The sequence below is a fragment of the Heteronotia binoei genome, chromosome 3 (assembly GCF_032191835.1).
Source record: "Heteronotia binoei isolate CCM8104 ecotype False Entrance Well chromosome 3, APGP_CSIRO_Hbin_v1, whole genome shotgun sequence".
Taxonomy (NCBI): Eukaryota; Metazoa; Chordata; class Lepidosauria; order Squamata; family Gekkonidae; genus Heteronotia; species Heteronotia binoei.
The window spans coordinates 50,816,486-50,832,470 of record NC_083225.1 but is presented as its reverse complement, the minus strand read 5'-3'; the positions used below and the strand labels follow the sequence as shown (position 1 = coordinate 50,832,470).

General features: G+C 40.2%; 1 protein-coding gene across 2 annotated transcripts in view; it reads right to left on the bottom strand.

The window, feature by feature from the left end:
• The window catches only part of ST6GAL2 (ST6 beta-galactoside alpha-2,6-sialyltransferase 2), a 69,175-nt gene that overhangs the window by 33,115 nt on the left and 20,075 nt on the right, over window positions 1-15,985 (bottom strand). The window contains exon 2 of one of the 2 annotated variants that reach the window (XM_060233777.1): window positions 1,710-1,862. The exons of the other annotated variant lie outside the window; for it this stretch is intronic. The gene's annotated coding sequence lies outside the window, so the exon portion shown is untranslated. The remainder of the gene's footprint in view (window positions 1-1,709; window positions 1,863-15,985) is intronic. 2 annotated transcript variants of the gene reach the window in all.

Genomic DNA, 15,985 nt, shown 5'->3' with positions numbered 1-15,985 from the left:
GAGTGTGGCGGGGGGGGGGGTTGTAGCAGGAACTTTCCATATTAGACCACACACCCCTGAGGTAGCCAATCCTCCTGGAGTTTACAGTAGTCCTGTAAGCTCTTGGAGGACTGGCTACATCAGGGGTGCGTGGCCTAATATGCAAAGGAGTTCCTGCTACAAAAAAAGAAAGAAGTACAACACTTGGCTCTTTAACACAATTAGTTTCAACACAATGAATGAGCCATACTGAGGTGGCACTTCTGCCACTCAAAGTGTAATGTAAATTGGACTTAAATCTGGAAAGGTTCAAGTACATTCAGCCAAAGAACTGTAGTCTCTGCACACCATTTGATTTTTTAAAGCCTTGTTCATTATCTGCTGACTACAGCAATAAGGAAAGTGTGCAGATCAAAGAGCTCCAACTATTCTGTGAGGAGGATTAATTAACACAGGTCCATGCTGGGCTTCTGATATACAGATTTCTCTAGCTATTATTGTTGTATTGATACCTAAATTTTAACTTAACAATTCTGAAAGTTTCTTTTGTTTGGAAACAAACAGATTAAAGAGATAATAATAAATTGTCTTCATAAAATTTGGTCAAATATATTTTGGGTATCTGCCTGATTTCAGAGCCTGGATGAATATCTCTTTCAGTTGTAGCTGAAGTGCATAGTCAGTCAGATAACTACAATTTCCAGCTTTAAAATGGGAAAGACCAGTCATTCTAAAATTCAAAAGCTATAAGGGTCAGGAGTGGGTGTGAATTATGGTAGTCACCATCTGGGCATTTTTTCCCTGCTGCTGCTACCACCATCTGTCCAAGAGCCTAGTCTGTGGTTAATTATGTCTGCTGGTAAGCAAATGCATGCTTCTCTACCACAACTTTTCTTTGTTCTTCTAGTACAAAACCTGCCATGTATTTTCATGTGTGTCGGAAATGTTCAACACTTTTTATGCACTCTGTGGTTGGGACAAGGGCAACACAAGTCAATGAACACAAGTACAACTATTAATTTGTGAGTCAAGAAAGAAATTGACCCATTCCCAACCTACACCTGTGGAACTGATTTCTTTCTGTCTCGCTCATTCTATTTAGAAGAGTGGATGAGCTAAAAAAACCTTCATTCAAAGCAGCACGTTCCTCTGCTCTGACATCATGTGTAACTGTGCGTGACTGCAGGAATATTCTATGGTATATTACAACCAGAAATGGCTGCTGGGAGAAAGAGTTATAGGTAATGAACGAACCATTCAACGCCATAACAGCATGTTTTATGAACTGCATTAATCACACCTGCACAAACGGGCACATGTAAGTTTGGGATGGACTCTGAGTTTGACTTCAGATACTTAATTTAAGAAATGCATAATAAAGAACACATTTCTGGACACTTAAAAGATTCGGACAGCATAAATAAATTTGTGGCCTCAATGAGTCACATCTCTTTCTATAGTTTCTTACTAGAAATAAAATGCTACAGGACCTTACAGAGTTTCAAAATCTGTATGCAATTGGTTATATTTCTACTCTCAGAAAAGTTAGAAAAAAGGATTCTTAAAACACACACACACATACAAAATGGTTTGTATTAACACAATGTAAAATGCAGACCAGACTAGAAAGTTGAGCTACTTCCTGAAAGATAGATATTTAAACCTGTAGCCAAAAATTCCAAAAGCTATTTATTTTCCATTACAAACGCAAAGTCATAATTCTAACCAACCTGAAGAGATAAGGTTCTTCAAAGTAATTTTATGAATACAGAATATTGGAAAGGCACGGTGGTCCAGTGATAGAAAGCAGGGTTTGGAACATATTTTTGCCACTGACTCACTCTACAGCCTTGGACAAATCAATGTCAACCTCAGTCTTCCATCTGTAAAACAGGAACAGGAGTAAGCTTCCACACAGTTGTTATGAGAACAAATCAAATGTATAAATGATACATATTACAATAACATTTTCATGTCAAACAAGGTATCAATTAACATTTTCACTTCCAAACTCCAATTTTCAACAGAGACAGATTTCCCACTCACCCTATGCTGCTCTGACATTCCTCTTTTCAGCGCGGCGTCCTTCTGATTTCCCACTATCTGCACCAGGGCTTCAGCAACGATCGGCATTTTTGCGCGGCAAAGAGAAACTGTTTTTTAGCGGTTTCTCTTTGCCACACAAAAACGCCAACGCAAGCTAAAGCCCCGGGGCAGATAGTGGGAAATCGGAAGGACGCCACACTGAAAAGAGGAACGTCAGAACAGCATAAGGTGAGTGCGAAATTGGTCAAAGTCTGCAATGTTTTGTTGCTGAGCTAAACAAAATTATCAGATGATTGTGGATCTTAAGAATCTTAGCCTGTTAATGCTAATAAAACTTAATCCAGAGACCTGAACAGTATGTAATACAGCTGTTTGAAAGTCTGCCTAACAAAGTAGTGTTCAAAACTCAATGTGGGGCAGGGCTAAGTTTCAGGGGATTTTGCTCCTCCCCACAATGTTGCTGGTGGTGGAATGTACTGTCCTGTAGGGTTTTCAGGACAAGAAATGTTCAGAGGTGGTTTGCCATTGCCTGCCTCTGCATAGTGACTCTGGACTTCCTTGGTGGTCTCCCATCCAAATACTAACCAGGGCTGACCCTGCATAGCAGCTGAGTTCTGACAAGACTGAGGCTAGCTTGGGCCATTCAGATCAAGGCTATTCAATGCTAGATAACTGAAATAATCTTACAATTATCATTAAATAAATGCTTTGAGAGGCAGTGCCCAGTCCTTGCTACTGACCCATGCTAAGCCTATCCTCACAGTTAGTATTAAGGCTTACAGCTTTGATGGCAGATGGCATGACTTGGATTGCTTATAGGATTAGTCCATAATAACTTGAGAAATGAAATGCTAGAGATGTGCACATAAATTTTACTTGGATTCAGCTTGTTTTCATTAAAAATAGATTTTAATTATTTCATATTGTTTCAGATATTCAGGGTCCCTGATGAATTTGACAGTTGCTTCCATTGTTTCAACAGGAAATATATTTCCACTTGTAACACATACCTCTGGGATGAAATTATCAGGAACTGAACCCCTCAACAATAGGATCACCTTGGCTAAACCAAGGACACAGAGCGAAAAGTCCTTCATTTACAAGCTATTAAAATGATCACTACAGAGATGGTACGTAGAAATGTAGCTATAAATCTTACCATCCGATCTTTAAACAAAGAGGGATTCTAAGCCCTGCACACACACATCAATACTATAATTTTTTTCTGTGCCAAGAGAACTTTGTTTATCTGTTTGGGGCCTTCTGTGGATGCCACCCTGCAAATAGGCAAGATAAACAGTCATACCTACATTTGCATTCCCTAGGGGGTGGGAGAACTCTCACTTTTGCTGGCTGTTGGGGGGGAAATCCCAGCCCCAACTGGCCTGAAGGTGACATGATGATGCCACCTGTCATGCTATTCTGATTCCTATTATCTTTGTATGCGTTCCCTTCAAAAGATGGCAACAGATCCATTTCACATAGGAGATTAATAAGACTCCTGTGTTTGAATCAAATCTGGCGAATATTATTTCAAAGGTCAATATTCTGCTCTAATCCTCTTTGCTTTATTCTTATTAACATGACTTCATTGGTGATGCTTTCAGAAATATATCAGTGTTTTAATTACATAATTTATGTCACCAATATCAGATGTAGATACTTGTGTAATGCAAGTAGCAGGCCTTGAAATCAGCAGAAGCTCACAGGAGCACAGCTCCTGAACCTTCCTCCTTCCCACCTACCTTGTCCATTGAATAGTAGGTGCAGCTGCATAACAATCCCTGGATTAGGAGAGTGGGCAGCCAGCCAGCCACCAGGGACTTTGCCACACCCCCAGCAGCCCTCACGAACCCCTGGAGAGGCCCATACCACCCTTTCTCCACTTCTTATGTGATTTTGGGTGACAGGTGGCTTGCTGGCCTTTTGACTGTGGGGGGGAAGGGGGCAGCCAAGGAGAGCCCCAGGTGAGCAAGGCCTGCTTGGGCTGGCTGGATCTCTAGCCAGCCCAAGCAGCCCTCACTTGCCTGGGGCTCTCCTTTCTTGTGTCGGGTTGCTGTTGGCTGGGGGGAAGGCAGCATATGCTAATGAGTTCTACCACCTATTTTTCTACAAAATGACCTTTGGCAAGTAGTCATCTTAATATTTTAGACTACTATGAAAAAAACTCTTAAAAGGCTGCAAACCCCATTCACACATGCTTAGAAATTAAATACCACTGAACAAAAGTGGTATTTACTCCTGAGTAAACCGTCATCAAGCTGCATGTATAATATAAATAAAATTGGGAACACATCTGTCTATCTATCTCATATAACAGGAGGTCCCAATCTTGTTAATCCTGTGGGCATCTTTGGACTTCTGACACAAGAGGGAGAGCCAAACACCCAAACAGGAAGCTATGATTCTCAGCTCTAGGTTGGGAAATACTTGGAGATTTTGGGGGTGGAGCCTGGGGAGGGTGGGGTTTTGGAAGGGGAGGGACCTCAGCAGGGTATAAAGTCACAGAGACCACCTTCCTAAGCAGAACTAATCTTGGTTGACTGGAGATCAATTATAATAGTGGGAGTTCTCCATGTGCCACCTGAAGGCTGGCAACCCTATTTTTTAATTTTTATTTGATTTTTAGCCCGCCCTTCCTGTTGAACAGGCTCAGGGTTGGTTCCTTAGAGGAAGCCCAAGTACAGTGGACAGGAGGAATAATTTATAAAAATACACTGGGAAAGAGCAATGGTTGAGCGAATAAAACCAACACTGTAGTAGCAGCTGTCACCAAAACAATGTTCTTTTGATCTGCACAGCTAATCCAGTCTCCAGTGGCCAGCTGGAAACCCTGATGGGCACGAGCCCCACTTTATAAAAACACTTGGTGAGCACCAGGAAAGATCTCAGTGGTTGCCATGCACCACATTTACCAGCGCACCTCTGTTTGCACTTTATTTAGCTAACACAGATGAGGAGACTGAAATGTATATAGCCCCTTTATGGGAATATGTCCATACAAATGGCACATCCACACCAAAGCCAGACCATGAACCTACTTGTTGCTTGTCTTCCATTTGATTATACAGGGCGTACTCAGCCCTATTTATGAAGAATGTTTTCAAATAAAAAAAAGCATCAATTTAGTTGCTCAACAACTTAAAAGCATTATTGAAACCTCAGCTTCCCAAGACTTGAATTCTATTTTTATTTCATATAACCTAATAAATAAAATAACACATAATATGGCTAAATTGCTGATGACGTGCCAATGAATGCTAGCTGGGATATTTTATTTGGCCTTCTCAAAGAAAATAAAGTAATATTAATGTTTATATTCTCTCTTTTTCTGGCACAGTGTTATTCATGGCAGGGTGATTTACTACTTTAAGCCAACATTTGATCAAGAGGCCTTTCTTTTGCATGTGATGCAGCTGTGCATGTAACCTGAGACCAACCACTAGCATTAGTCATGGTTCTTACCTGGCTAAAAAAACAAAAAGCCTTGCAGCTATACAGTACAAATCATTACCACACAATCAATGTGAAGAAGAGGCTCTGTCAGATCAAGACAATATCTCTTATTCTCTTGCCACTCAAAATGGCTTTACTTAGGGATCATCCAGAACACATTTCTCCAGCTTTTTAAAATACTTCTTTTTTAAAAAAGCAAAATAAAGCCATTTTCTTTCTCAGAGTTTAATTATACTATGCACAAATACATATGGCTACTCAAGATGAAATACGTTTTTTAAAAAATACCCAAAAGTTATGTGGTTGAATCCATATGAACATATGAAGCTGCCTTATACTGAATCAGACCCTCGGTCCATCAAAGTCAGTATTGTCTACTCAGACTGGCAGCGGCTCTCCAGGGTCTCAAGCTGAGGCGTTTCACACCTATTTGCTTGGACCCTTTTAGTTGGAGATGCCGGGGATTGAACTTGGGACCTTCTGCTTACCAAGCAGATGCTCTACCACTGAGCCACCGTCCCTCCCAGCTTAGCTTATCCATTTAATGTGATTCAACCTCCCCCCCGCCCTCACTTCAGCTGGCATTACATGTCTTCTGTCAACGCTGTTCCATAATGCCTAGCATAGCTTCCTTTGTAGCCAAAGGGGAACTGCTCTTCCCTTTTCCACCAGCAGAACAGCTGGTTGGATCCAACCCAAGGATTGCACTAGAAAGGGGACTGGAGTACCTGTTTTGCTTCCCTTTCACTGTAGCTTAGGGGTGCCAACCTCCAGGTAGCACCAGGAGATCTTCCGCCATTACAGTTGATATCCAAACAATCAAGATCAGTTCCACAGGTAAAGTGGCAACTTTACAATCAACATTTCTCAATAAACATCTATTATGTTCAGCAGATCAGTCAACAAAAAAGCACAGTTTACATATAAATGCAAAATTAATATACAGAGATTAAACCTTATTTTGCTGTAATTAATTACACATAAAGGTTGCTTAAGTTTGGAGTATCTGCTTTCTTACAGAAAGTGTCTAAGCACAGAATTTGGCCACTTTAGATAGTCCCATTGGAGCAGTCTGCGAAGAGATATGTATTATTCAGATCTTCCTAGCCACACAGATAGAATAGGGGTAAGGTAAGTGGAACGAATGTCCTTGTAAAATGGACCATATAATAACACATGTTCCACTGTTTCAATTATGCTCAGTTGGCAGGAACGCAGGGTAGGGATTATGTAAGTATATTCCTTTCAATAGTGCCAAGGGCAATTAAATGGGCTATAGCAGGGGTGGCCAAACTTGCTTAACATAAGAGCCACATAGAACAAAGATCGATGTTTGAGAGCCACAAGACAAGGAAGGAAGGAAAAGAAAGCAACTATGAATGCTGTTGCCAAGCTGGCCAATGGGGTAGTGGGAGCTTTGAGAGTTGCACAATATGTGTGAAAGAGCCACATGTGGCTCCCGAGCCACAGTTTGGCCACCCTGAGTTACAGGATAAAAGCTCTGCAGTATCTGAGAAATTCTAAAACATGCAGTCTGCTGGCACAAAGTTTTGGCTATGATTCCCTACTGCTGGATAGAGATTTGACCAAGTTCTACCGGTCTCAAGGGCTGTAGCCCAGATTCGTTGTTTGAGTATTTCTTTAGGTTCCAAGAACCTAAGAAGGCTCTCAAGAACCCAACTGAGAAACAGCTAGTTGAACATGTTTCTAGAGGAAACTGGTTGTGCCTTATTCTGATTGGCTGGGACTTGTGATGATCATGAAACCACTTCTCTCTCACTAGTCAGTAGAAGAGAACCCTCACAGATTGAGAACCCACCTCCGACAAATGTTTAACCGCATAAATACGCCCTCCTTTCCTGAGTCTGCACAGATCATCACTAAAGTTGGAAGCAGCAATGAGTATTATTGCAGAAAGAAAGACAGAGAAGAAACAGAGCTCACCTTCTGAAGAAACAATCACTAACATGCAAGTTTTTGCGCACAAGCACAGCTGCATACATTTTCTAAGATGACTTGGCCTAAGATGGAACTCTTCAGCATTTATGTATATTACAGTTTCTCATCTTGAGTTGCCAACTGCCAGGTGGTACATGGAGATCTCCTACTAAATTTAGGGATGCCATCTTCTAGGAAGGGCCTAGGGATCCTCTGGAATTACAACTCATCTCCAGATGACCAAGATCAGTTCCCCTGGAGAAAATGGCTACTTTGTAGAGTGGACCTTATGGCATTATTCCCTGCTGAGGTCCCTTCCCAGGTTCTACACCCTCTCCCAAATCTTCAGATATTTCCCAGCTGGCAACCCTTTTCTCTCACTTACTAAAATCTAAGACATGGCTACATTTAGATTAATTCATTCAATTTACATTTGCAACCTTTCTCCAAGGAACTCAGGGTAGAGTTCGTAGTCCTCTCACACTTCAGAAAGTGACTGGCTCAAAATCACCCAGTGATCAGTTATGGCTGAGCAGAGATTTAAACCCTGGTTTCACTGGTGCTAATCAACACCTGTACCACTGTATTGATCTATCTTGAACCACTATGCTATACATTTAGAGTATTGAAGTTTCTGTGGTTATTCAGTAACTCCTTTAACAAAAAAGAACTGTTACCAAATGTAATCCAATAATCATTTTCATTACATAAAATACATTTTGGCAAATACTTAAACATGGGCTTTAATTTTTGATCATAAGCATGGCTGTGAGGCAATCAAATAAATTAATTAAGTTAACCTTTTTTAGTGGATAATGACTGAAAACTAGTGAACTAGAACTAAAGGAGTGCTATTTACAGCATGCATCTTATTTGGTCTTCACGGAACTGGTCTTTTTTTGCAGTCTATTTTTAAAAGGCGTTGAACAAAAGTCCCGAGTGAGCACAAAGAAAATGACCAAAATTATCTTTGAAAGTACATTATTGCTGTCCTGCATATCAGCTTTTACTGGCAGTTCAAAGATCTCTTGCCATTTCCAACAAGATATCTCACACACAGCTTACTGTCTGAAGGATTCCCTGATCAACACTCACACAATATTTTATCACCAGAACATTACAAATCACCACAGAGGGTATTTCTTCAGCCTATTAATTCAATTTCTGCCAGAAAATAACAGCCTTCTGTTAAAAACCCAAACAGAAAACGGAAGAGGATTATGAAGCAGTCTATGATACATACTAGACTAAACAGATAGCAACAACATTTGGAAGACCTTTCTAAAGTGTATCATTAGAGACAGATGTGAATGCCAACCCCTTTAACCATCATGTCACAGTCCCGAGTTTGCACTCTCTGTAATGAACAGCGAAAACCATTAAAAGGTAAGCTGCAGCCTTCCCCAGCATGCAGACAGCCTAAATGTCACTTTCTCCATACAATCTGGACATACAGATGAAGTATGACAACGTATTTTCAAATCACCTGAGCAGAACAGGCCTTAAGGGCATACTGTTCAGGAGCCAGCATTTCCAGCAGCAGGAACTAGTTTCCTTCTCAGGCAGATTCAGAGATGTATCTGTTTGCTGCCAATCATACAGTTAGTAGAGGAAATGCCATGTTAATCTCCTAAATTGGATTCCTAGAAGCTCCGTTACTACAGACAACTATACGTGCTTCCATCAAGGACAACTCTGACCAGTGAGCTGAGGTGGAGGGAAAGTTTATAAGTTTCAGCACTGTTCTGGACATGGGGATAGATAATGTGCCACCTGTGTGGAATTTTTCAGGTTTGGCATCTGGATGTGCAAGCCATGGTACAAACTATTATGGAGGAGAGGGAGGAAAATACATGTGCACAGAAGTTGTTTGGAAACTCCATAGGTATCCTAGACACTGTCATATCCAGCACCATAGAGTAACATTGTAGAAAACTCCACAAAAATAAAGAAACAAGCTTATAACAACAAATAGACTATGCTTTCAATAAATCAAGCTAGTTTTGATTGATGTTGTCCTAACGATCTGGAAAATAGAGTTTGAAATTGCAGACATTTTATTTTGGAAGGTAGGCATTGATCACAATGCTAAGTACTGCTTGTTTTGTGCAGCTGTAATCCATATTCATTGGTTGTGTTAACCGTGATACATATCTACTAGTTGAAATGTTTAGAAATACAGCATTTCACAAATAGCTTATTTGCGAAGCAGCTATCTTGTAATTTAAGATTCTTCAAGAAAGTGTATTCCTAGACACACCTTGTTAAACGCAGAAGCTATGTTTAGTTTCTGCATAACTTCCACAATGAAATCCAGGATGTGGAAGGTACACAAACCGGATTTTTGTCTTTTGTTCTTTATGATATGGTGCTGGTACTAAATCTTGTTTGCATTTGTAAGTCTTGTTTGTACTAAGTCTTGTTTTGATAACTCATGGTGCTGGTACTACCCAGGAAATCTGAACCAGGCACACCAAAGACCACAATATCTTTCACCAAGTCTCTGCTTTCCTTCACATAGTAATGTCATTGGTCTTATGACAGGGTTTAAGGTATCTCCATGACCATGGATTGGGTCCTCCCTCCAAGTCATCTAAAAGTGTGGGTAAAACAAACAAACCTACAACAGAAGGGGGCACTTTAATTTTTCCCCAGGTCAGTTCTGAATCAGACTTTGCCAATTTCTACCCAAGTACCTTAAATCTTTATAGAAAGTACCATATAGACCTGCAGTCCTTTACACTAATACCTTGGTGTCCAGATGTTTGAGGAGATGAAAAATCTTGCTGTACATGCTCAGTGGCTTTTATCATTACTTCACATGTTCCTAGGCTGCAAATAATTTTTAGAGCTTCCAAGCTTTGATAGGCTCTGGCTTCAAATCACATTTTAAAAATGTGGAGCTTGGAAACAGTCACTACAGTCATTAAGTCCTAACCCAGGATGCCATGAAATGCTGTTTGAAACACGTTAGAAAAAATTGGAAATGCCTCAATAGCTTAAACATTCTCTCTTTCTCTGTGTTATTTTCTTCCTCTTGTTTTTCATCCAGAAATAAAAAGGAACAAGTCTTTTGATTAGGAAAGGATTGCATTTCAAAGAAAAAGGGGGTGAGTGAGACATGATTACAAGCTCTACTTGGCATACAAGAATCAGAAATAGAGTATCAGCATCTGTCTTGAAGACATCAGCAAGTGGAGGTGACAATATGCAATTGTGGATCACCAGGAGGAGGGTTTTTTTAAAGATAAATGTATGATCGCTCAAAGTCCTGAAACATTTATTCAGTATTGTCTGATCTTCCTTTTTTGTTTGCAAGTAGTGCTTTTTAATGGTGCAAGACAAATTCCTTCTTCCCAGCTCCCATCTGGAAAATGTACATACTGAGGGCTGGAAAGTGCAAATGAATGCATGTACATCTTGTACATATAATTCCTCTAAGAAAAGCTTGCTTGACAAGAATGGGATACAACTGGATTAGCTGATAGAAGCTCCAGGTACAGTAGGCTGCAGTTCCCTTCTTGTTTGATTTCACAGAACTGTTGTTATATCTGAATTTCTCTTACCTGTGGTATAGGTAATTGCTTACTGGATCAATGAGGTCAGAAGTAAAGTACCCACCATTCTACCTCAGTTTTGATAAGCAACTCATAAAAAGATATTGAGAGAAAAATGTTGCAAAACATAATCCAGTCCTCCCCCTGCCCACATCTCTGTTTTTTGGAAACCTTAATACAGTATTCACTCAGAGATATTTCTCACCACTTTAAAGATATGGGTGCATTTTTTATATTTGCTTTACCGCATCTACACAGTATATTTACTGTTAAGCTCTTCATATTCTATATAACTGGATGTGCAAACCCCAGAGTTTGTCCGAGGCTTATTAGGGACTCCATTGTGAAAAGATGGGGAACAGCAGACACGTTTCTTTCAAGGACACCTTGTCCAATGATCTTCCACTCTGATGAGGAGGGTAAAGCATACTTAACAACAGTGGGCTAACAGGCCTGGTAAATGTCTGTTGTAACTAGAGTGTGTAATATAAAACACTGCTCATAATTCTTTGCTACATGTAGTGTTCCGTGGTGGACAACTTCTCAAGGGTGAATGTTTCTGAATGTAAGAAGTTTGACAAAAACAAGTGTTCTACATTATGGAAGGGATAGAACACAGAATGACTTGCATACTTGGTATAGAAAATTTTAGGGGTTTTTTTCCTTACTGAAATTTTGAGACATATTGCATTGGGCATTTTGAAAATAAAAGTGTTCCAAAACATGAGGTGTTTTTCAGTTCTGGAAATTTTCCTAATTGCTTTTGGCTCACTGCAATTTTAAGATGGCTTGACTGAAAAATAAAACTTGCTTTAATGTTACTTGGCAAAGACTAGTGCCTCTGACTAATTTAAGGATACTTTGTTATTGCAAGTGAATTGTATGTGTGTCACATAAGCACCACCTCATTGCCTACAATACATGCTGGCATTTAAACACGCTAGGAAAACCGATAACATATCAGCTCCACGAGTGCTTAAGATTGTGGTTCTCATGTCACTATATTATTGTTATGTCAAACCAAATGTGATTCTTTAAAAAAAAACCCTGAAAAAACAATTATTAAACAAGTTGACCTTACACCATCTGGTATGCAAAAATTCTAAACAACTGAAGCGTCTAGCTCTCATTTTTTCAGGCTTTGGACTAGAAGAGAAGATTTAAAACCATAAACACAAGATTATAATTGTCCCACAATAACTAAGAGTTCAATCTTAAAAATGTTTTCAGTGGAGACTAAGCCCCATTGAATACAGCCAACAGGATTCTGAGTAGACATGCTTAGGATTGCTTTCTAAAACATTTTTTTGTAAATTAAAACTTGGAAGTATGTGAGATTCCTTAATGGATTATTCATTCTTTATGAAGAAATCAACATAAAAAGTCCACTTTTCTAATGTAAACGATTGTGAATTACTTACCTCCAGAAACAAAGCTATCCTGTTAGATGTTCATTGTATTTCTGAACATACTTCCTTATTGGAAGAAGACAAGCCCTTAAAAATGGCTCATCATCTCTCTGAGGTCAGGTAATGCGCCTGCATCTTTACAATGGGAAGGAGTGAATGATTAACTCACAAGTGATGCGAAGTGGCACAATTACCTGCACTCAGCAGAAAAGGATTTGAAAGAGGTCAGTCACAGCAATAAATCATCCAAAGATGGACCTGCGTGAACAGTGGCCTGAATTCAGATGAAGACCATATATAGAGAACCATAGAGTTTGAAGGGACCCCAGGGTCATCAAGTCCAACTCCCTGTACAATGCAGGAAATTCACAAATTCCACCCCTCCAGGTGACAATCAGCATTGCTGTCAGATATTGTAATTAAATAAATAATGCTTGATGATGTGCTGGTATGCCCAATGCATACTTTGGGAATAACTATAAGATTTAGAATGATTTTTTAAAAAAACAGATAAAACCAATCCCTAAAATATTTATAATTAGAGTCGGTATAGTGGTTAGTAAATGCCATCCTAATAATGTATTCCTGGGAGTAAGCCCCACTCAATAAAATACTCATAGATATAAGAGTGGTAGCCATGAAAGGATTTAAACATCATCATCATCGCCATAAACTGAACGTCAAGATAGCTGTTTTAAAACTTGCAGGGTATGCTCCTGTTGGTTCGCCTAACGGTAACTGGACTGCTGTATTCTGAACCAGCTAAGGTTTCCAGGTTGTCTTTATGGTCAACCCAAATTAGAGTTTGTTACAGTAATCCAGCTGCAGAGTTACTAAATCATGTAGTAGCATGGCTGAGTCTAAGGAGACAGTTGGTGAACCTAATGTAGCTGATGGAAGCCATTTTTGGCCACTGCACTAGGGGCTTTTCAAGCAGGAAGGCTGGATCCATCGGCACCCTCAAGCTCTAACCAGCCCTGTGTACACCAGTTTCACTCTATCCTCCACAAGTGGATCCAAACTCTCCAAAGCATCAGTCTAGCATTACCTATGTTCTGTCTGGATTCACATTCAGTTTGCTTTGCTGAGGCTACCTGACTACAATCTCAAAGTACTGTTGAAAGCTAAAACAAATGTTATCTGGAAGCTTATATAAAGAAATACAGAGGTAAGCGTCCTCTGTCTGAAAGCTTCAAATGACCTAATTAAACGGCCTCTTAAAAATATTAAGGAACATGGGTGAGAGAATGGAACCCTGGGGCTCTACAGAGAACAAATCTCATCTCTTTGATTCTGCTACTTCACTGAAAACTTTTATGTCAAATCCCAATAAGATTGAAATGATGCTGGTCAGTAAAGCATCTGCTCTGGAGGAGGACCCATGTTAGATGTCCAGTTTTCTTCATTAGACACCATGGATGCTTTCACATCGGCTAAATAATGCACTTTCAAGCCACTTCAGTGACTGTTTGCAAGCTGATTGGAAATGTCTTATTTAGCATGTGTGAAAGCATCCCATGAATATCTTTGGAGTCCTGCTAGATTATTATTGAAGAAACAGGTTCTGCAACAGTCAAAAGTTCTTAACAACTATATTTGACCTGCAAGTTTCCCATCTATTTGAACACTGTTGATCTGGCCATGCTGACCCATGCAAGAGTGACCTCAAGGCTTGATTTACTGCAGTATATGAAACTGCAATTTGTGAAAAATGCAGTATATGAAACTGCAATTTGTGAAAAATGTCACCGTCAGTCGTCTTTGGGAGGACTGCAAGGGTTACATCAGAACTATTTTACAATCTTTGCATTGGCTGCCTGTTGGTCTCTAAGTGCAATTCAAGGAGGTGGAGCTTACTTCTAAAGACCTTCATGATTGAGGGCATGCATACCTGAAGGACCGATAGGAGCCTATGCAGTGACTGCATTCAGCATAGTAACACCTGTTGGTTATCCCAAACCCTGCAATGGTGTGTTTCATTTCTGCCTGCTCATGGGCTGAGGTCAGATGTGCAGTTTGATCTGAAATCATTGCCGCTACCTTCTGGATTTAAAGTGCACAATCAGACAGAGACATTTGCCTCCAGTTCCCCAATAGTTGGCACCCCATTATGACCCTGCCTTTGAAGCAGAGTTATCAGGCACTGGGGAAAGTCCACTCTTTACGGATGTCAGCACTTTCACCCTATGTTCCCAGATTTCTGAACTTCCCTGTTGCAAACTGAAGCCGTTTGGGAAGTTTGAACCTTCTTGTCTGTTTCTGCTTTTCCTTTTTTGATCAGATAGGGATGTGTACATAAGCACATAATTACTCCTGTGTCATCAATCACCACTTGTGCATTTATTATTTACAGTTTACAGACATCTCTCTCTCTAGGGTTGCCAGGTCCAACTCAGGAAGTACCTGGGGACATTGGGGGTGGAGCCTAGAGGGTTTTCCATTCCCTAAATAAATAAAAAAATACAGCAGTGCAGTTCCCCTGAATGCAGTCTTCATTTCCCCATCCTCTTTTTTGCCTTCAAAGGGTTCTCCAGCAGCAGCACTTCCACTAAATGAAAGTGAACACACACACTCACAAAGCAGCCAAAATAAAACCATTTGCAAACTCACACTTTTATGATCTCAATGGGGCAAAGTAAATCACTTTACTCACTGGAGTTGCTGAATGTAACTATGTGCTGTATTTCAACCAACTTCTTCAGACTAACACAGGAAAATGAAAGTAAGGATGGAGGGTAGAGTTTTCCTCCATTTCATAATCAGGTTCTACTTAACTCTTCACTATCCATTTTACTATATATACATCTGAAAGGAATGCACAACAAACAGAGGGACTGTACTCTCTTCCTCTCACACACTCACCAGGAAGAGCCACATGGCTCTTTCTGTTCACCTCCTCCATGCAACTTTCACATCTTGCTGAGAGTTAAAGCCACACCATGGCTGTTGGGGTGGGGATCCTCCAAAGCTGGGGGATCCTCTGCCCAGACCTGGGGGTTGGCAAGCCTCTCTCTTTGTCTGTCTGTCTCTCATGGGAGCTTATCAAGACTGTGTTTTCTTTAAGAAAGCATTGTTTTAAAAACACTTTCCCCAAGCTGCACTACATATCCCTGCAGCCACCATCCAGCCAGGAGTTTGAAGCACTACTTCCCATACACGCTTATGTGCATGCTCGGAAGACAAATGATTTAAAAAGCTGCCTGATCGCCCACTGTGGTTGCCACAAAGCAGTCATCTGATTGATCAACTACACATGCAATGAAGCAGGTTAAGGTGAATGTCTGATCAAAACTCTGTTACAAAAAACTCCCTTGGATTAATTAGAGATGGGGGCCATGGGCTTTCTTTGTAGCTGCTCCAGCTCTACAGAACAGCTTTCCAGAGGAAGGCTTTAATCTCTCCTACAATTTCATAGGGGCTATAAGGCTCATTAGGCTACAGAAGGCATAAAGGGGCTCTAAGATCAGTCTTTCGAAGTTTATGCCTTCTGTAGCACAATGAATCTTAGAGGAAGGGATCTTACGGATGTTCAACAATTTGATATTATAAATCTTTTTATATTTTATATTGTTTGTAATATGTTACCCAGGAGCACCGTGG